Source organism: Pyrus communis, chromosome 8 (assembly GCF_963583255.1).
Source record: "Pyrus communis chromosome 8, drPyrComm1.1, whole genome shotgun sequence".
Classification (NCBI taxonomy): Eukaryota; Viridiplantae; Streptophyta; class Magnoliopsida; order Rosales; family Rosaceae; genus Pyrus; species Pyrus communis.
In genome coordinates this window covers 10,875,255-10,900,916 of record NC_084810.1, presented here as the reverse complement: position 1 = coordinate 10,900,916, position 25,662 = coordinate 10,875,255, and positions in this window count along the sequence as shown.

The following is a 25,662-nucleotide window of genomic DNA, read 5'->3' as shown; positions in this document are numbered from 1 at the left end:
TTTTTGAAATAATTTGGTGACTTTTTTGACCTAGAAACCACTCGGAAGGATCTCTTCAGTTTTTCCAGTGAAGGATCGACGATTGCAAGCTATTTCCGGCCAATTCTGACCTCGACATCATCCCTTTCTGGTATGACTCGAATCCTCACTTTTGTTGGAAGTATGCCCAAAAAGCCACTCATTTGATGTAATAGCTTTTGGAATACTTATTGTGTTAAACTATTATATGTTTAATGAAGGGCAAAGCTTATTGTTAATCACTATTTATTGTATTATGTGTTTAAGCAATAAGGGAATCCAAGGAATGTATTTAATCTAAGAGAGAAGTGATCTAAGTAAGTTAGATTAACGAGATCTTTCTCTTATGTTCATTCCTAAAACGTTCATAGCCATAGGATTACCAATTGGGCATTGACAATCTGCTAAGGTTAGTATGTGTTACGTTAACTCAAGTGTGAGTATGACTAGTCTCAAGTCATTTAGTGTTGGACATTGAGACAAACACATAGGTGCTCAAAAGGTAATTGAGTACATTAAACCACGATCAAAAGAGAGTTCAAACATACATGTCATGTAAGAACTCAAAAGTTGCAATATGCAAAGTAGTCTTTTGGCCTGAGGCATTATAGATGTCTAATGGTTAGGTCCTTGATTTTTGATCATGCCAAAGGCATTCCATCGAAAGTGTCCACGACAATGTTGGGGTCAAGCTATCTAGAGATCTCTAACCTTCCATGGTGGAGGGAGAATACTCTGAGATATGATTCGGGAGTCTTTGCCAAAGCATATGAATATGATTTAGGAAGTTTGGTCCAAATCATATTCAATTGAATCATATAGAAGTATCACATTGGATAGTAGACATGAAATAAACTATCACTCAAACAATGTGATTAAGAGTATTGTATTAGAGAAGGACTGTATTGCATTGTAATTGTAACTGAATAGGTTCTCCAACCACTTCTACTTAGCTTGGGTAGCCATGACATATTGCTAGGTGTCACTTATGGTTTGTGGAAACCCTGAAGATTAGAAAACACTAATCTTCATCATAGGGAGTATTGAAATGTAGTTTCAATTCACAATCGATTGTTAAGAGTAACAATCACCCACAACCTCGCTAATTGGAACCTAATGGATTGTACACCGCGCAAGGATGAAAGTGAAGAAATATAAATGAGATGGATAAGCAATTAAATGGTTTAATTGGGAATGTGATAGGAGCATATTCATGCGACTTAATTAGCTTGTTCTCGTGCATTTATGTTGTGTTTATTTAGTTATTTTAGTGTTTAAGGCCACTTTTGTGTATTTTCAGATTATAAGGCCAAAGTGTGCAAGAAGATGCAAATTGGAGTCTTTTGGAGCGAAAGAGGAATGAATGAGTTGAAGACTTGAAGAAACGACGAATTCCTACTCCAATGATGAATTCTTACCAAAACGAGGAATCCTACTCAAACAAGGTTTCCTATTTTAGGAAAGTTAATCCTAAGTTTCCCGTTTTGGTAACCTTTCCTAATCTTAAACGTCCGTATTTTTCTAGCCACTTTGAAGTCTTTGTAGGCGCTTTAGGACACAAAACGAAGGCCCTAGCCCAAATCCTAACCCTAAACCCTAGCCGTACCATCTTATTCACCCTAACTAAAAAGAGCCGTCACTCCCCCCAAAATTCTCCCATAATTCAAAAAGAACCTAGCAGCCGCAAATGCCATTTTTTTTTCTCATAACAGGCTGCCGTGGCCTCCCATATATATCACCCTAATTGACTTTGCCGCAACCACCATATCCCAATATATTATTCACCCATTATCCCATTCTTTTGGTTTTTTTTAGCCGCATCCCACCATTCAATTCCAGTTTCTTTTCCCATCTTCACGCAGCCACCCATTGATCAATTGGATTCGGCCTAATACACACAAAAAAATTATATCACAGCCGCAGCCACCCATTGATCAATTCTTTTTTGCCGTGCTGCCACCATCTCCATTCCAGCCGCAGCACCATCCCATATTCTCCCAACAGCCGCAGCCTTCCTCCACCCTTCCCAGCCACCTTCCAAACCTTCCTACACCACCCCATAACCTCGCCGAACCCCCAAACCATCCAGAAATTCCCTAAACACTCTCTGCCGCAGCAAGGAGAAGAGGAAAGAGGAGCTTCGACGCGCAGAAATTCAAGTGGATTCGTTGTGCGTTCTAGGTGTAATCAATCCTTTGTGCTTTATGTTTAAATCCAATTGTATTTCTCTTTCTGTGAACATGAGAGGCTAAACCCCCTAGTTAGCTAGGGGGTGATTCGAAACCATGATTATATATGTGAAATAAGTTGATTACTTCCAATTATCGTTGCATAAGTTTTGAATACAATTTGCTTAACCGTTTGATTTAGAACTTATTCTTGTATGTTGATTGAGAGTGCACGCTTAATTTGCATGCTTGAATTTGATGCTAGGATATAAGTTTGTTTCACCTAATCGTTATGAATTTATATTCACAAGTAGTGAAGGTTGCTAGTCACGATCATGTTAAGTAGATTCCTGGCAAGCGTATCATGCTTTTCATAGTTACAAATGCCTTGTCGATGCTTATGATTTCCAAAGAACGTAATGATTCTAACTTATGTCTTTATCATGCTGTTCATATAGAGAATTTGTTAGGAATAATTTGTTTGCGATGCATATTCATCCAATTCAATGATTCTAGGGAAATCTGAAGGTTAATTTAAGCGGACCTAATTAACTTGGAGTGTCGAGGTTCATAACTTATTGGATTGATAATTGGAAATTGATTTACGTTGCATATATTTCATGTGTGGAGAAGAACCCCTTAGCTATCCCATCATCCATTGATTCATCCAAATTTTGTCTTAAAATCTATTTTCTTTACAATCTGCCCATTTAGTTTAAATTCATCCAACCACAATCCCCCCATATTTTGTTGAGTCGTAGTCATTTGTATTTGTTTTATTTTGTGTTTTTAAGCATTTGGAGTCATAAACACTTTCAAATTCGACCAAATTAAATTTTAGTTTTTGTGTTTTTGAGTCAATTCAAATTAGATTAGCACCCCTAGTTAATCCCCGGTTAGAACGATCCCTACTTACTTCATTACTACAATTGTCACAAATAGGGTTTAATTTGTGTGTCAACATAATTTTCACATCAGAATGTTCAACATTAATTAATTAGTTAATTAATTATACGAAAGGTTCGTATGGCGTGGATATGATAGGAGGCTTACCGGGATCTTTGAAGTTAGTTTCGGGTCTTGGGCCTAAAAGGGTTTTGGTCCACAATGCCCATTATGTTTAAGTTGTATGACAACTAAAACAAAATGGGCAATTAGCCTAATAACTATAGGATGGCCGGCCATAGGGTAAGTGGTAATGGACTTGGCTTAATTGCAAGTTCGCCACTCACGTGTGAGGTGGTATAAAGGAAACTTTATAGACATTCTCTCACTAGGGTTTTTTTTGAGGAAAAAGAAGAAACTTTTTCTCCCTTTTTCTCTATAGAGGCCGACCACTTAGGGGGAAAATGGCTAGCAATCTTTTCTTCCTCTAAGTCATCCATTTCATCTTCCCACCTCATCCTTGGTGTGGAGACTTAGAGACACCAAACATTTGGTGTTCTTGGAGATCCTTTCCTCACATCCTTAAGGAGCAATGGAGTATCAAAAGGAAGAAAATCACAAAGAAGATCTAAGGAGCTAGGATGTGACTTGAAAGCCCTCCACTTGGGTAAATCCCTTGTGTAAACAAGGATGAGCTTCAAGGGTAATGAATCTCAAAATCCTTTCTTCTCTTTAATGTAGTTAAAGAGTTTTGTAGTTCACCATTCACTAGGCTTTGAAAGTCATGGGTTTTAAAATTTTTTTGAATGCATGCCTACTTTAAAGTGTTATTAGTTTGCTTGTTCAAATGTTCTCACATGTTCTTAGCTAGGACAAAATTTATCCTTCAACTTTTTTGGCTTTGTGTTGGCGTTTGAATCATTATTTTTAGTTGAGTTTCGACCCCAAAATTGAGTCAGAAAAATTCTCGGTCGAATTCTGGCCTTCTTCTTCACTAGGTCTGGTAACTCGCGAGTTTAACAGGCTAAGCCCGGCTCGAAGCAACCTGGCCCAACTCTAAACCTAGCCTAAAACCTTGGGCCTATCTAGCCAAGCCCAAAACATAACCTGGCCCAAGCCCAATCCTAAAATCGGCCCATCCACCGATCAGCCCAGGCCCAATCCTTTGGGCCTAAACCAAAGGCCAAAACCCACATTGAGAACTGGCACAATCCAGAAACCCAGTTCCACGGTTGGTGCGTGGGTGTGCATGGGCGTGCATGGTGACCGGTGCGTGGAGCACATGTGCCTCCGCCGTGATGACTTTTTTGGCGAACATTTTGGCAACCCAACTCGGCGTGTGGCGGCTTGTGGCCTTCCGGGTTACCGCCCTGGGGCGGTATGTAGGGGAACCAGAGGTCCCTGTTTGGGTTTTTCGACGTGCCGAATTCGAATCCGCTCTCTTTGTGTTTAGGTGCATCGGTTGGAAGTGATCCAATCCTCCTTAGTTCGAGTAGCTCTCCAGTAGTGGAATACTTGTGAGTGGATCCCTTCTTAAATTGTATATTTTTATAAAATCTTAGGTTTGCATGCATTTCATATTTCATGAATCGAGCACGGTTTCTATTATGTTTTACGGAGTTCTATATTTATGATTTATTTGAATTACTCTTATGAAATAATTATGATTTATTGAATTACATTTTCCGAAAGGTTATGAATGATGAGATTTTAGTATATGACATTCTATTGCTTTTGAATATGATTACTTTATGGATTTATGAATATGGTTTATCATGATTGTTACGAGACTTGAGCTTTTGAGTTTCAGATTTGGATATAAGGTTTTGAGGTATGTTTTCGGTATGTCTCTAGTGAGTTATTATACATCCACACAACATGGGTATGTAGACGTCTATGACCATAAGACACAGTTGATGATGTTTATGTAGATACCTCTTCTCTAGCGTAACCTAGAGTTGTACAACTTCCCCTTCGGGTGATGGACAATGGTTTCTTCACTGGCGTAACCCAGTGTCATACAGTTTCACCTTCAGGTGATGGACAGGTATTGCCTTCGGGTGGATGAGGAGTTGATAATATTTATCCTATACCCCCAGTTTCATTAGCCCGGGGCTAGTGTCGGTGTGTGATGTTATGCATCATCTTCTCCAGCGTAACCTGGAGTCGTACAATTTCATCTTCGGGTGATGGACCATGGTTTCTTCACTGGCATAACTCATTGTCATACAACTTCACCTTCGAGTGATGGACAGGTACTGCCTTCGGGGGACTATGATACCCCTAGAGAGTAACTGTTGATGAGACTTATGAATTTGCCTTCGGGTGGCTATATTCATTTTTGAGCACTATTTTATACATAATGATTTTATGAATGTTTGCAAAATGCTAGATTTTCAAAAAATTTACTATATGTAGTACTATATATGTTTTCAAAACAGGGGGTTAGTATGTTCAAAAATTTAGAAATGCTTTTCCTATTATTTGTATCAACACTTAGCAGAGCATTGAAGAGGTAAATTGTGGAGGCCTGCTACTGCAATGAATTGACTAAGAGGAATGAGGCTAGGGGTTATGGCAGTGAGATATTAATGAGAAGGAGTTGAAGTTTCTTATGTTTCTCTTCATTCATTCTTGTCAATTAATGGGTTTTAAAACCTTTGTCGGTTATGGAAAAGGAAGGAGAAGTGGAAAAAAAAAAGCAAGAGAAAAAGAAAACAGGGAGGAAGGGAAGAAGGCAGACTAGAGGTGTGGCAAAGAAGGAGATTTTTCAGGTTTTTTCTAAACTAAATTTTCTTCTTATTTCTTATGGATTCAGTACCAATTTCGATTATGTTTCGGAACTAATTTTATTTTGCTAGGGCTACAATGTAGCCTAACCATGATTGCTTAATGTTTCAGTTTAATTGTTTATGAATTTGCATTCCCTTGAGTATCATTTTGCTATGCTTATGAACTTGATTTTAATTCTTGTGATTAGCTGCCACTTGGGTTTGAGTTGAGTGTATGTGATGTGAGTTAACATATATGCCATGTTGTTAATTCGGTTTTAGCGTCTTGCAAATGGTACCATGAATTCCTTGTTGTAGATGCCATACACCAGGTTTCATGCGGTCTTTTAGTTAGTTCCCAAATCGTTAATGAACTTGTGTGTGTTTAGTAGTCTAGATGCCATAGATCATTAGCACATATGAGTATACGTAGTAATCTAGAAGCCACAGATATTATATAAATTAGAGGAAGTAGATCGTCAAGTTGGATGTTTATTCGTTAATAATTAACTGTTGGAATTAAGTAGAATTGGTTATGGTGAATCGGATGCTTTAGTGTTTTTCACAATTGAATTATAATTTGTTTACTTTGTCATTATCATCACTGAGCTAAGTTCATTTCATTTTATTTACAATCACCATTTCAAAATTTTTATTCAAATCATCAATTTTTCTATTCCAATTCAAGTCAAACTTAAATTTAGTTAGATAGTTAGAATTACATTCAATCTTAGTTGGAACGATCTTGTGCGTGCCTACTACATTATACTACGATTCCTACACTTGCGAGCATTAAAATTTGGATTTAATTGGGGTGGTTTTGATTAATCTGATTTTAGTAACAGAAACTAACTTGAAAACCCAATACGAACCTTTCATGTAATTAATTAACTAATTAATTAATCTTGATCATTCTTAATTAAACCATTTAATTGCTTATCCATCTCATTTATATTTCTTCACTTTCATCCTTACTTGGTGTACGATCCATTAGGTTCCAATTAGCGAGGCAGTGGACTCTTAACGATTGATTGTGAATTGAAACTACATTTCAATTCTCCCTTTGATGAAGATTAGTGTTTGCTAATCTTCAGGGCTTCCACAAACCATGAGTGACACCTAGCAGTATGTCATGGCTATCCAAGCTAAGTAGAAGTTGTTGGAGAACCTATCCAGCTACAATTATAATGCAATACGGTCATTCTCTAATACAATACTCTTAATCAAATTGTTTGAGTGATAATTTGTTTCATGTCTACTATCTAATGTGATACTTCTCTATATGATTCAATTGAATATGATTTGGAATAAACTTCCTAAGTCATATTGGTATGCTTTGGCCAAAGACTCCCGAATCATGTCTCAGAGTATCCTCTATCTACCATGGAAAGTTAGAGATCCTTTGTTGTGCATTTAAATGCCTACATGACTAGACGGCTGGACCTCAACAATGTTGTGGACACTCTCGATGGAATTCCTTTGACATGATCAAAGATAAATGACCTAACCATTAGACATCTATGATGCCTCAGGTCAAATGACTACTTTTCATATTGCAACTTACGAGTTCTTACATGACGTGTATGTTCGAACTCTCTTTTGATCGTAGTTCAATGTACTCGATTACCATTTTGAGCACCTATGTGTTTGTCTCAGTGTCCAACACTAAATGACTTGAGACTAGTCATACTCATGCTTGAGTTAACATAACATATACTAACCTTAGCGGATTGTCAATGCCCAATTGGCAATCCTTTGGCTAGGAAAGTTTTAGGAATGAACATAAGAGAAAGGTCTAGTTAATCTAACTTACTTAGATCATTTCTCTCTTAGATTAAATACATTCCTTGGATTCCCTTATTGCTTAAACACATAATACAATAAATAGTAATTAACAATAAGCTTTGCCCTTCATTAAACATATAATGGTTTAACACAATAAGTATTCCAAAAGCTATTACATCAACTGAGTGGCTTTGTGGGCATACTTCCAACTTATAGCCACCTTCCCATGTATCTAATACCCATCTTTTCCATATGGCGGTCAAGTTGGATTTGAGACATTGGCTTCGTTAATGGATCTGCTATGTTATCGGCTAAGGCAACCTAGAAGATGTTAACTTTCCCCTCGGTAGTATATCTTTTAATGATGTTAAATGGTCAGTCAAAATGCTTGTTTTTTTTTTATGAGCCTTGGGTTCCTTGGCTTGAGCTATCGCCCCACTATTATCACAGTACAAAGTTACTGGTGGTGTAATAGTTGGAACCACTCCAAGTTCAGTAATGAACTTCTTCATCCAAAATGCTTTTTTGCCAGCTTCAATTGCAGCGACATATTTAGCCTCCATTATGGAATCAGCGATTACATATTGTTTTTGCTTTTCCAGCTGACAGCCCCACCATTCAGAGTGAACACATATCCGGAGTGAGAACTTCCATCATCGACATTAGATTGGAAATCTGCGTTTGTATAAGCTTCCACTCACAACTCTGATGCTCCTCTATAAACAAGGAACATGTCCTTACTTCTTCTTAAGTACTTAAGGGTCGTCTTGATAACTACCCAGTGTTTTGATCTTGGGTTAGATTGATATTGACTAGTAATGCTCACAACATATGCGATATCAAGCCTTCTACGTATTATGGCATACATGAGACTTCCTATGGCGGAAGTATAAGGACTAGCACGCATATGCTGTATTTCTTCATCAGTCTTAGGTTCCATAGACTTAGAAAGGTAAATTCCATGTCTCACAGGAAGAAAACCTTTCTTAGATTGTTCCATCTGGAGCCTACTTAGCACCTTATCTATGTATATAGATTGGGATAATCCAATTAATTTTCCAGATCTATCATGATAGAGTTTATCCCAAGCACGTAAGATGTATCTCCTAAATCTTTCATGTGGAAGGTTTTGGACAACCATACTTTTACAGAAGAAAGTACTACACTGTCATTCCCAAATAGTAATATGTCTTCTACATATAACACTAGGAATACAACTGCATCCCCAACAACCTTTTCATAAACACAATTATTGTTTTCGTTTTGAGTAAAACCAAACGATTTGATTTCAGTGTCAAAACAAATGTTCCAACTCCGGGAGGCTTACTTAAGTCCATAAATGGACCTCTGAAGCTTGCATACCTTAGTCTTTTCAGACTTGGACATGAAACCTTTGGGTTGAGTTATATAGAGCTATTCCTCTAGGTAGCCGTTCAGAAAGGCCATTTGCACGTCCATTTGCCATATCTCATAATCATGGTAAGCAGCTATATCAAGCAAAATCTGAATGGACTTAATCATGGCTACAGGAGAGAAGATTTCTTCATAGTCAATCCCTTCTCATTACATGTAACCCTTGGCTGCTAGTCTAGCCTTATAAGTCTCAATGTTCCCATCAACACCTATTTTCCTTTTGAAGACCCATTTGTTTCCAACAGGTACTATACCTTCTGGAGGGTCTACAAGAGTCCATACCTAATTTTGATACATGGAATCCATCTCGGATTTCATGGCCTCTTGCCATCTCTTTGAATCAATGTTGGATATTGCTTCAGTGTAGTCTTGAAGGTCTTCATTTGTGTCATTGTCACCCAGAAGGTTCAATTCCCCAAAGTCATTATCCAAGCCATACCTCTTAGGTGGCTTGTTAACCCATTCAGATCTATGTGGAGTTAGGGGTTCAAGTACAGGGTTGTCAACTTGTCGAGTGCTTGTTTGTGGTTCATCATTAATCTCATTAATTTCCATCGTTTTACTTGTAGTTCATTTGAGAACAAATTCGTCCTCTAGAAACTTAGTAGTTCTGGCGACAAATGCTTTCTGGTTGTCAGGATGGTAGAACTCATATCCCATAATTTCTCTAGGATATCCCACAAAATAGCACCTAACTGATCTCGCTTTAAGCTTAGTAGCTTCAAGCTTATTGACATATGCTTCACAACGCCAAATCTTAATATGATTAAGACTTGGCTTTCTTTCATGCCATATCTCATAGGTCGTCTGTGAAACTGACTTGGAAGGTACTCTATTAAGTAAGTAAGTTGCTGTATATAGAGCCTATCCCCAGAATGTTACTGGTAGATCGGCAATTCTCATCATAAAATGAACCATGTTCATCAAGGTTCGATTTCTCCTTTCAGAAACTCCATCAAGTTGTGGAGTTCCCAGTGGAGTCCATTGTGATATTATTCCACACTCTTTGAGATAATCTAGGAATTTGTTACATAAACACTCTCCCCCTCGATCTAATCTTAGGATCTTTATCTGATTCCCAGTTTTCTTCTCAACTTCATTCTTGACTTCTTTGAACTCTTCAAAGGATTCTAACTTTTACTTCATAAGATACACATAGCCAAACCGAGAGTGATCGTCGGTGAATGTGATATAGTAGGAGAAGCCTCATCTAGATGTAGTAGACATAGGTCCACATACGCCAGTGTGGATTAACCCTAGAATTTCAGTGGCACGCTCTCCCTTCCCAGTGAATTGAGATTTGGTGATCTTCCCTTTCAAGCAATATTCACAAGTACGCATTTGGTCATTACCTAATAGGTGGAAATATCCGTCTTTCGACATCTTGCGAATCTTATCAAGGTTCACATGTCCAAGTTTAAGATGCCACATCTTTTCTCAATTAACTTCTTCGCTGGCCCTTTTGGGTTTTGAGGTATTCCCGCTTTCAATACAGTGCAACCTACTACTTGTCTCTAGGTGAAAAAGTCCCTCTATCATATTACCATGAGAGATAATACGACCGTTCAAGAATAAAGTGCAACTTATTTTGTCAAACAATACTGAGTGCTCATCTTGTAAAAGCATATAGATGGAAATCAAATTCTTTATACATGAAGGAAAATATAAACAATTTTTAAGTTCCAAGACTTCCCCAGAGGGAAGTTTAAGCATGTAGGTGCCTGCTACTTTTGCAGAGATCTTAGTGTCGTTCCCAACTTACACAATCATCTCACTATTGCGCAGTGCCCTGTTCCCTGTTAGTTTCTGCAATGAATTGCAGATATGTTGACCAGCGCCTGAATCAAATATCCAAGAATTGAAGCTTACTATAAAAGCACTCTCTATGACATAAATAGTCCCTTCAAAAGTTTGTGTCATAAGGCTCGCAATGCGCACCCTGTATTTCTTCTTCCAACGTTCAACCTTTCCATAATGAAAGCATGTTCATTTGGATTTTCTTGCCTTCTTATTATGCAACCTTTTCCTTATGATTGCATTCTCACTTCAACTGTCCTTTTTGAAACCTTGTTCAAATTCACAACATAGGTCAATCATCTCTGAAAGAGTACGATTGAATCTATTCACTTTATAGTTTACTATAAACTTAGTGAAATCATCCGAAAGAGATGCAAGGAAAAAGTCTTGGGCCATTTTCCCATCGATGGAAGTTCATAAACTCTCAAGATCTTGAAAGATCTTTTCCATCTTTTGTCCATGTTTTCGGACCGATGTCCCTTTTGCCATTTTGACATTTAATAGACTACAAACATTTGAGAATCGTATATTACTAGTCTCAATGTCATGCAACTTATGCAAATTATCAACCATGGCACAAGAAGTGTCCATATGCTTATGTAGCTTCTTAAGCTCCTCACTAAGTGAAGTGAGGAGGCATTTGGCTTGTAAGTCATCCTCATAGTGTCTAGCATAATTTTGACACTCCTCATTTGAAGCTAGTTTCATAGGAGGTACATGGGGAGGGAATTGCTTGAACATATACGATATGTCATTCATCTTTGAGACATTCTCAATGTGATGATACCAAGCAAGGAAACGTTGGCCCCTAAGGCTCTTTTTGTCAAGTATAATGGTAGGTGTAATTGTAGGCATGTTGTTAACTACATAACATAACAGAAATTGTATTAGATTGTTGATTTTAAAAACTACTTGATTAGGTCTTAAATCAAATAGTACCACCCACTATTTTTGGCAAATTTCATATCCCTCAATGGAATCCGAGAGTTATGTTAAACTCTTATCGGGGTATGGAAGGTCACCATTACCAAGCCCACCTCACAATGATATGATGTTGGTTAGCAATAATAATGATGAGAGAATAACGCTTTAGTCATTTACAACTCTTGTAATTACCCATCTAGTTTGGCCTCTAGGGAATGATGTTTCACAATGATATGATGTTGGCACCATTGCACTTAGTTAAGTCATTCCCACCATGCTAGTTCGTGTAGGGGTTCAAGAATAGCCTCACAATGATATGATGTTGGCCATCCTCATTGCCTACCTCACCACATCATGTATGTACATATGAACTCTTCTTGAATGTAAGCATATACTTTGAACTTCCCTATTATAGGATGAAGCCGGTGTATGAGTCACAAACAATTGGAGCCCACCACGATGGAAGGCCTATGAAAAGATGTTCAAAGCATCTCTCGCTTATCATCTTAATATTTGTTTTGTTGAGGGAGTAGTGTTAGGTTACATCAATTTCATTTTAATCATATTAAAAGAACTTGGGCATATCACAACTATTGGTCCAAGTTTATATGAATTAGTAGTATATAATACTCTCACTATTTTGATGAAACAAGCAAGACTATATGGAACTACTAACGAATGCATAGCATCCTCATATGGACTATATAGTCATTTTAGGTCTTAGGATGATTATGATCCGTTTGATTTGATCCAACACAAGCCTTGTGTTGGACCTTGGGTCTAAGGTAGGTAGTTGTTGATTTTACTTCCGTTTAATCTAATTAAACCGTCATTTTCTATTGGGTGTTGGACCAAACTATTCCAATTTGCATGCAGATAAACAAAAAGAAATACTTGAAATAAAGAGAAGGGCTTATGCCCTTTTACAACACATTTGATGGACTTATGCCATTTTACAACACATTTGAACTAATCAAATTGCATTCAAATCTAAACTACTTAAGCCAAACATTCATAATGTAAAGCGGCCAATCACATAACTCAATTGTCGAGGCATTTGGTTCATAATCACCATTTTCTTAATCAATCACATTAACTAAGAAAGCAACTTAAACAATCGATTTTCGAATTTATAGAATTGATTTCAATGGAACTAAATGAAATGAAAATCCAATTCTCATTAAAGCGACAAAACCATTTTGTTATCATCATAATTTGGGCCGAAAATGCAAGGACCTCAACTATTAGGCCACAATGCAAAAACAAAAAACTTTTGGGGTCACATTGTAAAAACACAAAAGTCCACAACTTCATGTAATTACAAGTAGAACCCCAAAATTTCAACAATTACAAAAACTTCATTAAAGGAGCAAAACAATTTGTCCTTTAGTGATTTTGGGCCTTTACATAAAAACGTAAATTTTTGGGTCAAAGTGCAAATACAAAAAATTATCAAAAATTTATGTAATTGCATAAAAGCCCCAAAAGTACCCCTACTAAGGGGTGTCCGGTTTTAGATAGTGTAAAATAAGGGTTGGTTTTGGTGAAAATTCAAAATTTTATAAAGTGTTGAAAAGGTGAAAGGTGTTGTAAATATGGTGGATGTCCACGCTGGCCACTAATCCATTAAGCTACAAGTGGGAATAAGGGCTGTCTTCCACTGTCTGCTGAAGTTTGATTCCTACAACTAACGTTTTCTATATAAATGCAACACACACCAAACATAGTGGTGATACGAAAAAAGAGAAACAGAAAGAAGAGAGAATAGAGAGAGTTATCTTTGTAATCTTATTACTTCAGATTATAAATGAAAGCACCATTGCTACTCTAAGGACGTACTCTAGTATGGTCATACTGACTGTAGAGGAACCTCGTAAATTTTGTGTCTTATTTCATTCATTCCATTGCACACACCGTGGATTTTACAACACGTTATCAGCACGAGAAGCTCTCGAAATCCAACCTGTGAACAACCGGGTGTATTTTTGAAATGGAACATCAGTGGTGGCAAGAGCAGCCCATTGCGCTATGCGAACTTCATCGGCAAGTTCGTCAATCCTAACGACCCTCTCTGGAGCGCCGTTACAAGAGTACTCGGGAGTTCCAAAAGTCTCACATGCACCCTTACACGCGTCGCCATCGCCAACCCTTCACTCAATCAAACACATTTAATTGCTTATCCATCTCATTTATATTTCTTCACTTCCATCCTTACTCGGTGTACGATCTATTAGGTTCCAATTAGCGAAGCAGTGGGCGATTGTTACTTTTAACGATCGATGGTGAATTGAAACTACATTTCAATTCTCCCTTTGATGAAGATTAGTCTTCGTTAATCTTCAGGGCTCCCACAAACCATGAGTGACACTTAGCAGTATGTTATGGCTACCCAAGCTAAGTATAAGTGGTTGGAGAACCTATCTAGTTACAATTACAATGCAATACGGTCATTCTCTAATAGAATAGTACTCTTAATCACATTGTTTGAGTGCTAGTTTGTTTCATGTCTACTATCCAATGTGATACTTCTCTATATGATTCAATTGAATATGATTTGGAATAAACTTCCTAAGTCATATTCGTATGCTTTGGCCAAAGACTCCCGAATCATATCTCAGAGTATTCTCCCTCCACCATGGAAGGTTAGAGATCCCTTGTTGTGCATTCATATGCCTACATAACTAGATAGCTTGACCCCAACAATGTCATAGACACTCTCGATGGAATGCCTTTGACATGATCAAAGATCAAAGACCTAAACATTAGACATCTGTGATGCCTCAGGTCAAAGGACTAGTTTGCATATTGCAACTTACGAGTTCTTACATGACATGTACATTCGAACTCTCTTTTGATCGTAGTTCAGTATACTCGATTACCATTTTGAGCACCTATGTGTTTGTCTCAGTGTCCAACATTAAATGACTTGAGACTAGTCATACTCACGCTTGAGTTAACATAACATATACTAACCTTAGCGGATTGTCAATGCCCAATTGGCAATCCTATGGTTAGGAACATTTTAGGAATGAACATAAGAGAAAGTTCTCGTTAATCTAACTTACTTAGATCACTTCTCTCTTAGATTAAATACATTCCTTGGATTCTTTTATTGCTTAAACACATAATACAATAAATTGTGATTAACAATAAGCTCTACCCTTCATTAAACATATAATAGTTTAACACAATAAGTATTCCAAAAGCTATTACATCAAATGAGTGGCTTTGTGGGCATACTTCCAACATCTGGACCTGCAGTCTAGCCAAAAAATAAAAGAGAATTCATACTTTTGTTATTAATGTTATTGGTGCGGTATAATCGCCCATCATATAGTGTGTATGTGTGTGTGTGTGTGTGTGTCAATATGAATGGTACAGTTTGATCACCCTCACCCTTTATATATTAATATATGTGAAGGCGCGACACCGTTGCCCTTCTTATAATAACAATTATTATCCTTAAGTTTTGATATTTATGTGAATGGTGCTGAATTAAAGCCCTTGTCACAATCATTACTCATTTAAAGCAATTTATTTATAGTGGCTGACATTACCGCCCTCTGCTTTAATTTATTTATTGTACTACATTTTGTTATGATGAGTATAACAAGGGCCTGGAGTCCTTTGATCAAATTAGAACCTGAAGTTTTTTTTATCCTCATCATATAAAATGATTGGACCTGAAGTTTCATCATATAAGAAGATCGAACCTAGATTTCCTTGATCATCATCATATAAAAGATTGGGCCCGAAGTTCCTTGATCTTGATCAAAATCAAAATCTGAAGTTTGTGAATCAACTGAGAGAGTAGCAGTTCCTCAACTAAAAATGACAACCATAAGCACCTCTGTCCATAGACTATTATATGAGGGTTAGAAATTCCTTGATTCATGTAAATGAGGACCATAAGTTCCTTAGTCCATGTACAGGTTAAGTATGGGCATGATTTCCAAAAATATGAACCTAAAGGTTCCAATGATGTCGATATTGAGAATAAATTTTGAGTACATATGTATAATGCTTTGATCTGAAGTTCAAAATATGAATAATGTTAAGAACTTAAAGTTTTAACATTTTTGTAGGCATGTGTTGTGGTATGAATTAATTATCGCAGGTTTTGTCATACCTAAATTTCTTCAATTTGGAACAAGAAAATGGTGAATTTAGTAAAACTCGATTTGATTATCATCGGCATATTAATGGAACCAGAAGTTTCATGCATGTATAAAACCAGAATAAAGGGAACTTTTCTATGTATATACACGTGCATATACATAAGTTACATCTACAAAAAAAACAAAGGTTGCTTATGTGAAGCCTCAGTACTTGGCAGAACTACAGAAGGGGGAGGCACTGGAGATTGTTCATATAAAACCTCAGTATTTGGTGGAAATTCAGAAGGAGGAGGCACCAGTGGTTAATCAGTTAAAGCCTCAACACTTGGTACAACACCAGGCGGTGAAGACAATGGATGCCTTCAGAACAGAGCCAGAAACCTCTGATGGTCGCTTTGAATACGACTTTTGGATTCTTGCAGCTGGTCGAGCTTTCTTTTCATGCACGTTGAGTAATTATTTGCAAGCATGTGCAATTCTATATCCTCGTGCTTTAGCCCTTTAATCTCTTGTCTAAGGCTTGCCACCTCAACCATTAATGATTCAACTTGGCGAGTTCGAGCAAGTAGATATTGGCCCATATTAGATACAGAGCTTGCACACTAAATACTGAAAGCCAAAGAGTCTTTGAACAACCAATTCATCGGACTATTTTGAAAGTATTCTTATATCCTTGGGAGTGAGAAGATTCATAGCTACTATTGTGGCAGTTATATCATTCTTTATCATAAAGTTACCAACCGTAAGAGGATCATTAGAGGATAAGAAGGATAGGCACCATATATTGTCTCGAAGAGGCACGTCTGCATCTTCCATAACATTCAAATTGAAACAACGGTCAGATGGACAAGCCATTTTCAAAAATGATGAAAGAAGAGAAAGTCAAATAAATTAAAATCTTAGAGATACAACAGAAGTAATTTTCATAGGAGGACAACTTTCCGAGCATGCTTTTTCGATGCAATTGGTGCCTCTACAAAAGAAGAGGCAATAAGGACACTTGTTAAAAAAATCGAAGAGACACCGCTCTCTGAATTTCAGAAGATGGACTTTCCTGAATTAATTTCATTGGAATTTTTAGATACAATTTTAGTTTTCTAGATACCAAGGACAACCCTGTCAAAATATCTTTGGCAAATTTGAAAAGCGTGAATTCTACTGTTCCAACTACACCACTATTGCCGACAAGCGTGAACAAGATGTTCCCAACAGCACCACTACCTTCTATTGGAAAATCCTTATATATGTCGACCTTTGTCCTCTATGGCAAGGCAGATCTCCAATAATGTCTAACTCTTATTTCTTGATGAGAATGCATCTTCAACCAAGCCTCTTAAAATACTCAGCTTTCCTCTTCTCTAAGAAAACCTCTTCAACCAAGTTGCTCAAAATAGCCAACTAATTTACTTAGCAAGAAAATATTTTTGATCAAGAAGCTTTACATCAGCATCAAATCCTTGTGCTGTTTTTCTTCAAGAGCAAAAATATCTCATATCATCAGGGTCTAGAGCAAGATTATCTCATATCATGTTTTTTCCCTGTCTTTTCCTTTGCTCTTGTTCTTACCTAAAATAAAACTTCTAGTCTAGAATTAATTGTCTACAACCTAGGCGTGATTGCTTACTTTGCATTGTTCTCGAGTAGTCATCTTCAATTATTGTTGAAGCCGAGTTTCAAGTCTCTAACATCCCTAACAGTTGGTATGTTATTGGCTCTTTATACTGAAGCTGCCAAGTGTGGATGAGTCACCAAGAAGTGATGCTTTGAAGGACCATTCAAAGGCAAAGGTTGCACACCACTTTTGCTATGTGTAGGAGGCTGAAGCTGAAGGATCAATGATGATCCTATAGAAGTTCAAAGGGAGAAGATGAGTGGCTGACTAAGTGAATGGAAGACCAAAGTTCAATGATGGGAATCTTACTCAAAGCCCCAGTAAACTCTACCATTTTATATTATTCCAATGATGTAAAGGTAATACTGCATACTTGAAGCATGAGAATCGTCGCATGGATTCAAGTTCTTCCATGGACATGATAATTTTAATATATCTCATGCCTGAGGCATGATGGAGGTATAGATTCCAATGATTCAACTCCCCAGAAGTGGAGATTAAAAATCCAATCTCTTTAACGCTCTAGAGGAGGTTATGATCCAAATTCTCCAAACAATTCATCTAATAAGAGATGACTGTCCTAGAAGAGCCAATGTAAAACCCCTGAAGAGGCAAGGATATCCAAAGTAATGAAATGCTTATAAATATGCATGCGCATGCACATGCACATGAGAATTATGGGTTCACGAATTGATGATTAACAATGTTAATTTTGGTTTTACAGTAGCTACTAAATTTATCAATGAGTAGTGTTGATATTGAGTCATGTTCTTTTGTTCGTTGACTAAAATGAAAAATTATTGGCCAAAATAGAGAAAGGCAATTCCATTACAATTTATTAAGAATGTAAACAAATGGACCTATAGTACAAATTGCCAAATGATATTGAACCCAGAAGGTTACATATGGGCATTTGTAATATAGTGAACTACACTCATATGATATGACACAGGGTTCCTAGTTGAAACCTGAACTTGTGATATACTCTTGTAAACATGATTTCTCATTGTGAAACTTGTTTATTTAAATGGAGAATTATATATTACACGAAACTTTATGAAATGCCTGAAGCATATCTCCATAAGTAAATCCCTCAAGTATAAATGGAAGCAAGTTTCTTTGTATAAATTTCAAAAGAGAATGTGTCATGGAGTGTAGAAAATCCCTAAAGGACTCAAATTGCTTGAAGAAAGTCCTGGAAGCGTAAAGCATAAATTATGTACTCAATACCAATAAATGAAATAAATTGCATTAGTGACTACTATCATTATGATATTGTTGCAATGTACTAAATCTTTTGCAAGAGTTGATATTAGATTGGGACTCCTGAAAAGTCTAAAAAAATTATAAAGTGTTCAAAGGAATATTATCTCGAGTTGCAGATTGAACAATATGGCAACACGAATGTCACACCCTGGAAATGGGGTCGGCAGAGAAATAAACCCGGTGCCCGATGTGTGAATAAAAGTAAAAATAGAATAGGAAACAAACTTCTCTTAAAAAATAAATCCAAAATCTATACAAGGTATCCATAAATAAATAAAATCCTTGAAATCCCTCGTCTAACACAACCTCAACTCGTTTACCCTTCATTAATCTTGTACCAAACTTGCAAGGCCTAAATTTATAGGGTGAGCAAAATCACAGCTCAGTAGGGACATAAGTCTTATCAAGGATAATTGTCATGGCTAAACCAAGTGTCCTAAAACACATAATGAATTATAACATGTTATCAAATATAAATTATAGTCCATGAGTGCAACTTACTTCAATTACCCAGCCCATTAATTTATATAACAAAACACACAAACCTGCATGTCCCATACCATGCATTTTACCATTGCAATAGTGGTCCAAATGCTTTATTATATAAACTAACCCCCGTAACTCAATCAACCCAAATTTTCCATTTTGTTGGTCGTCTTGTTCTTCTCTCGGTCACCAAAGTCTCCACTACTTCATACCATTCTTATAATTTCACTTTTGTCACCCTTACTGGTCCCTACGAGAGTCGAACTCAACCACACAAAAGAATATTTCCATTTTCTATCCCAATCTTGAATAACCAATAAAATCCATCCACTCCAATATGCAATGACATGTGTATATAATCAATATTACCACAATATCCACATTATCAACAATAACAGTAATATAAATCATATCCCAATATCCGTAATTATATCAATTATAGAGGTATATCAAGTATAACACATATTTCACAAAGCTTAAACAAGACAAATACCCCAATGGTGATAAGTTCCCCAAGAAATCCCTACCTCGATTCCAAAGCTAAAACGAAGATTCACGTCACTACTGCAATAACTAAGCTCCACATACTTGAGCAAGCTCCTTGATCACTCCTAATGCCATGTATTTCTTCCACTCTATTTTCTTTTCTAATCTCTCTCTCTCTCTCTCTCTCCCTAACACACACACACACACATATATATATATAATGTAATATATATACACACGTATACACAGAACATTCATGCATACATGCATGGCTTCTCAGTAGCCAACATATGTTTCCTAAAGTGGTGAATGAAGAATGAAATATAAGCCTCTATTTATACTAGAATTAGGCGGTGTCAAACTTTGCTTCCAATTGGATAGTTTTGCCGCTAAAGATGACTAAGGCATTGCAATACAAGGTGTCGAATACATAGCTAATATGATTGACATGTCCAACTAATAGCTTCAAATAATGTGCATATTAGACTGCTTTGTCAGCACTTATCATATAAACTAGGCACGTTGCAACACCGTCAACGATTATAGGGGCAAGAAGCATCGGCAGAGCCAAGTACAAGGTTCCGGTGGACTGTAGCATAAGGAGAGTTTTAGTTCTTTAAATTTAAAAATACTAATTGATTCGACTATTTTATGATTGTTAATTGTCATGGATAACCTAGCAAATGAAAATTTTCAACTATATGACTTTTTTAGAAAAAATAAGAATTAATAAATGTTAAATAAATTGATCACCCCAAGAATTTAATAGTATAAAATTACAACTTTCGATGTAAAGAATATTTATTAACTTTCAATTGATTATTTTATTCGTTTAATATAGTTATCTTAAATGTTTCCAAGGTTCCAAGGAATAAAAAATATTTATTTTATTGATTTGATTTGAAAGTTCTAAAGTCTAAAGCCTAGAAAACGTGACATTTTGAGGTCTAAAGGTCTATAACATGTCTGAGTAGGATTTTCTCTCCTCCTATTACCATCATCTCCCATCCTCTCATCTCACTTTTCTTTTTCTCTTATTCTCTATATAAAAAATTCAAAACAAGATGTAGACATAGCGTAATCGCAACCGTTAAAATAAGAGGGAATGGAAAGGGATAGAGATTAGGAAGGTAGAGAATCTAATTCCTATCACTCACACACGACTGTCAAATGTGAATTTCAATTTGAGAAATGCTTCAAGGAGACTCTCCAAGGGAAAGTCTTTGTAGACTCTCCGTCACCTTCTGTTTTTAACAAAATATTTAATAATGTTGGCACGAGAATTATGCCAAAAATATGAGTTGACAGAGTCTATGGAGTCCTACTTTTGAGAGTCTCCTTACCATTTCTCTTCAAATTTTCATAAATTCAAACCTTTTAGCTTAACCTATCTACCGAATATTTCCTAGCTCCTAACTGAGAATGGTAGAGTGGTATCTGTTTTGGATGGGCTGAGAATAATAGGTATACTAGACCTTTATATCAAACTGCGTTTCAAACACCCACCCTAACAAAATAATAATAATAATAATAATAATAAACATTTAATTTTAAAACATAGGATCTCATACCCTCCTCAAAAAAATTTCATCCTTGAAATTTACTAAACCGAACTCTTTTCGTTCAAAACTAATGAACTTCAAGTAATCTTGTCCTACAGTTTCCAAGGGTGTCTAATAATTGGGCTTTCATACCATTCTGTCATGCCCCAGACTCGGGGTTAGCAGAAAAATAAACCTGACGCCCAGCGCACAAATAAAAGTAAAAATAAAACGGAAAACTAACTTCTCTTAAAAAAATAACTCCAAAATCTTTACAAGGTGTCTAGAAATAAATAAAATCCTTAAAATATCTCATCTAACACAAGCTCAACTCGTCTACCCTTTGTTAATCTTGTACCGAACTTGCAAGGACTAAAATGTATAGGGTGAACGAAATCATAACTTAATAGGGACATATGTCTTATCAAGAATAATTGTCATGGCTAAACCAAGTGTCAAACAACACGTAATCAATTATAACATGTTATCAAATATAATTTATATTCCATGAATGTAGCTTAACTTCAATTACCCAGCCCATTAATTTATATAATAAAACATGCGAACCTACATGTTCCATACCATGCATTTTACCATTGCAACGGTGGTCCCAATGCTCTATTATATAAACTAACCCACGTAACTCAATCAACTCATTCTTCTCTTGGTCGCCATCTCGAAATTAACGCATAAAATCCATCCACTCCAATATGCAATGACATGTGCATATAAGCAATATTACCACAATATCCTCATTATCAATAATAACAATAATATAAATCATATTCCAATAACCGCAATTATATCAATTATAGAGGTATATCAAGTATAACACATATTTCACAAAACTTAAATAAGACAAGTTCCCCATTGGTGATAAGTTCCCCAGGAAATCCCTACATCAATTCCAAAGTTGAAACGAAGATCCACATCACTACCGCAATAACTAAACTCTACGTACTTGAGCAAGTTCCTTGATCACTCCTAATGCCATGTATTTCTTCCACTCTATTGTCTTTTCTAATCTCTCTCTCTATAACACACACACACGAGTGTGTATATATATATATATATATATGTATATATATATATATATATAATGTAATATATACACACACACATATACACGAACCATGCATGCATACATGCATGGCTTCTTAGTAGCAAACATATGTTTCCTAAAGTGGTGAATGAAAGAATGAAATATAAGCCTTTATTTATAGTAGAATTAAGCGGTGTCAAACTTGCTTCCAACTGGATGGTTTTGCAGCTAAAGATGACTAAGGCATTGCATGTACAAGGTGTCGAATGCATAGCTAATATGATTGACATGTCCAACTAATAACTTCAAATAATATGCATGGTAGAGCGTTCTGTCAACACTTCTTATGCAAACTAGGCATGTTGCAACACGGTCAACAATTCTAGAGACAAGAAGAAGGTGACTGAGAATGGAGAAGAGGTATCTGTTTTGGATGGGTTGAGAATAATAGGTATACTGGACCTTTAAATCAAACTGGGTTTCTAATACACCCACCCTAACAAAATAGAAATATATGTATATAATAATAATAATAATAATAATAATAAACATTTAATTTTAAAATACGGGGTCTCACAATGAATCTTATCCATCGAAATGCTTATGGTATTAAAGAACCATATGGATTGAAGATTTTGAGTTATATACTCAAATGATTAACCAATATTTAGACACTAAGAAAGATCATTCATCCTCGTGAGGGAAATGATGAATTGATAATTGGTCTAGAAGTATCATATCTTAGTGAAGTATGTGCCTTCATGTATTTAGTACAATACACTGAATCAGATGTTACATTTCCTGTGGAGCACAATACCAACAAATGGGTATTGCAATGAAATAAAGTTTATCTATTGATATCTCTAGGAAATTATAGACATGTGCTTGTTCTATTCCAAAGAACTCATTGATAGCCATGGTCTTTGATAGGATTCTTACCACCTGCAAAAATAAGGATAAAAACACTTAAACATACTTGCAAGAAAACAAGGTTATCATAGTATAGCAGCTCAAGTAAGGTTATTTCCACATGGATTGGATGAATAATTTATATTTAAAACCAACTCTTAATTAATTATTTAAAACAAAGTTTGGAAAAAGTTGAGTTTGTGACTTAAAATATTAAAAACAATTAAATAAATCAACTAGAAAACAATTTAAAGAAAATCAACTTAAAAGGACACTAGGGTTTCACAGTCACTTTAACAATCCTATGTAGTTCTTCCAATTACTTATGAATTACCCATGCATATTTTGAAGGTTAGGTTTTTCTAATATATATATCCTACTTGGAAACTCCAACATAAAACATATATCTAACATGCAACCCGTCTGGACGTTCGGATCAAATATGAACATGAATGACTCATTAAGTTTTATGAAAGCACTTTGAAAAACCATGTAACCCTTAAGACGTAATGTTCATCTTAAGTGAAATTACAATTATTAACCACAAGAAGCCAACGCGAATTTCAGGGGACCTTCCGGCCAAAATTGCATCAAATTTCTTTTCTAAATATCCTAATGGTTGCGAGTTACTAAGACAATTAGATAATTTAAACACAGTGATTAATAATTCAAAACATGCACGTGTAATATCATAAGTAAATTGAAAATAAACTACATATTCTTGCTAAGGCTTGTGGCCTCACCCTAGCAAAAGAAACTAGTTACGAACAATCATAAAACAAAAGGATTTTATTGAAATAGAAAAATGATAGAAAACACCTTGAAAGAAAAATACAAATCGTCAAAACCTCACTAAGTTCTCTGAATTGGTGCTTCTCCCCCATAATGGCTAAACGGCCTTATTTATACTACAACAAAATAAAACCTACCTATAAAAGGTCTTAGAATTAAACTAGGAATTAAAATAAATTAAGATAAACTAAGAAACAATCTCCTAGTCAATCATGGAGAAATTTGCCATCGAACAAATCTGCCACGTTTTAGACCTAAATCTCCTCCAAATCTGACCCATGATAACTTGTTTTAAAGATTAGAACAATTTGAACACATCTCCAGAAAGGGCCCGAACCAAAAATAGGCCATCTTGGGCTCTAAAATTCGCGCTGCTCCTGTATTTCATTGCCAACAATACGTCACTTTGACAACACTGCGCGCTGCTCCTGTATTTCATTGCCATGAATAAACTGTTGGGTGGAAAAATCTGATATTTTGACATGATCAAGATAAGAGACTCACAAACATCCTTCAGTTGGAATTACTCCAAAATTCATATATTTGATCACGTTTTTCTCCGAAGAAGTCGGAAATCCTATATTGAAAATATATAACAAAGTATCAAAATTCCACCAAAATAATAACCAAAATAAACTAAGATAGGGTAAAATATGTAGCATAATATTGACTCTTCAGTCTTATTGGGGAAGCAAAATTTGATTATCTTTCTAGCTTGTATACAGATGACTCCCAAAAAAGGATTTGTATAGATTGATTCTACAACAATCAAGGAAGCACATACATTGCTACATCTTCATATATATTAGGAATACATGTGTGTTGGTTAAGACATGTGGTCCATCACCATTTGGAGCGCATGTGATTCACCTTCAGAAGCAAACACTCCAACTATCGCGTATTGGCTTGATGACAAATTAGTTAATCCAAGCTTATTCTATTTAGTGGGACCATCTAAGGTCAATTAAAGACTTAGGGTCTTCCAAGGGGAGTGTTATAAAGGTGGATGACCCACTTGAAGAAAAAGCCATCGACAACCAACAAATATTGAAGTTATGCTGCCTACTTTCACACTTCTTAACCTTAACAAAGAAGATATAATTTCTCTATATAAAGGTCTATCAGCTTACAGATAGAATAGAGAAACATAGATACAATGTATTGTGTTCATGACTTTGTAATTTCAATATGATAATGAGAGAGACTACTGCTACTGTCTCGAGGATGTAGGCACACTTGCTAAACCTCGTAAATATTTTGTCTTATTTACTTTATGTTCCACTGCACACGTATCCTCATTTTCACAACAGTTAGAAAATTCTCAAAATTTTCCACTATTTACTTAGGAAAGCTAAAGTTAACCACAAACAAAACTACTTATTGCCATGTAAGGTTCTAAAAGACACTAGGCGCTAGTCGAGTGGCGGGCTGGGGCCTAGTGCCTAGGCAGCTAGGCGAGGCCTAGGCGGGGGCTTAGGCAGACTAAGCGGATTTAAGTAAATTTATTATATATTGTATAAATAAGTGCTTATTTATACTTAAAAAAAAACACATAATTGTAGACATAAATTGCAAAATAAAATGACATATAGATTATAAAGTATTTAAACATATTGAAAACATGGGGAACATGTATATAATGAGTGTTC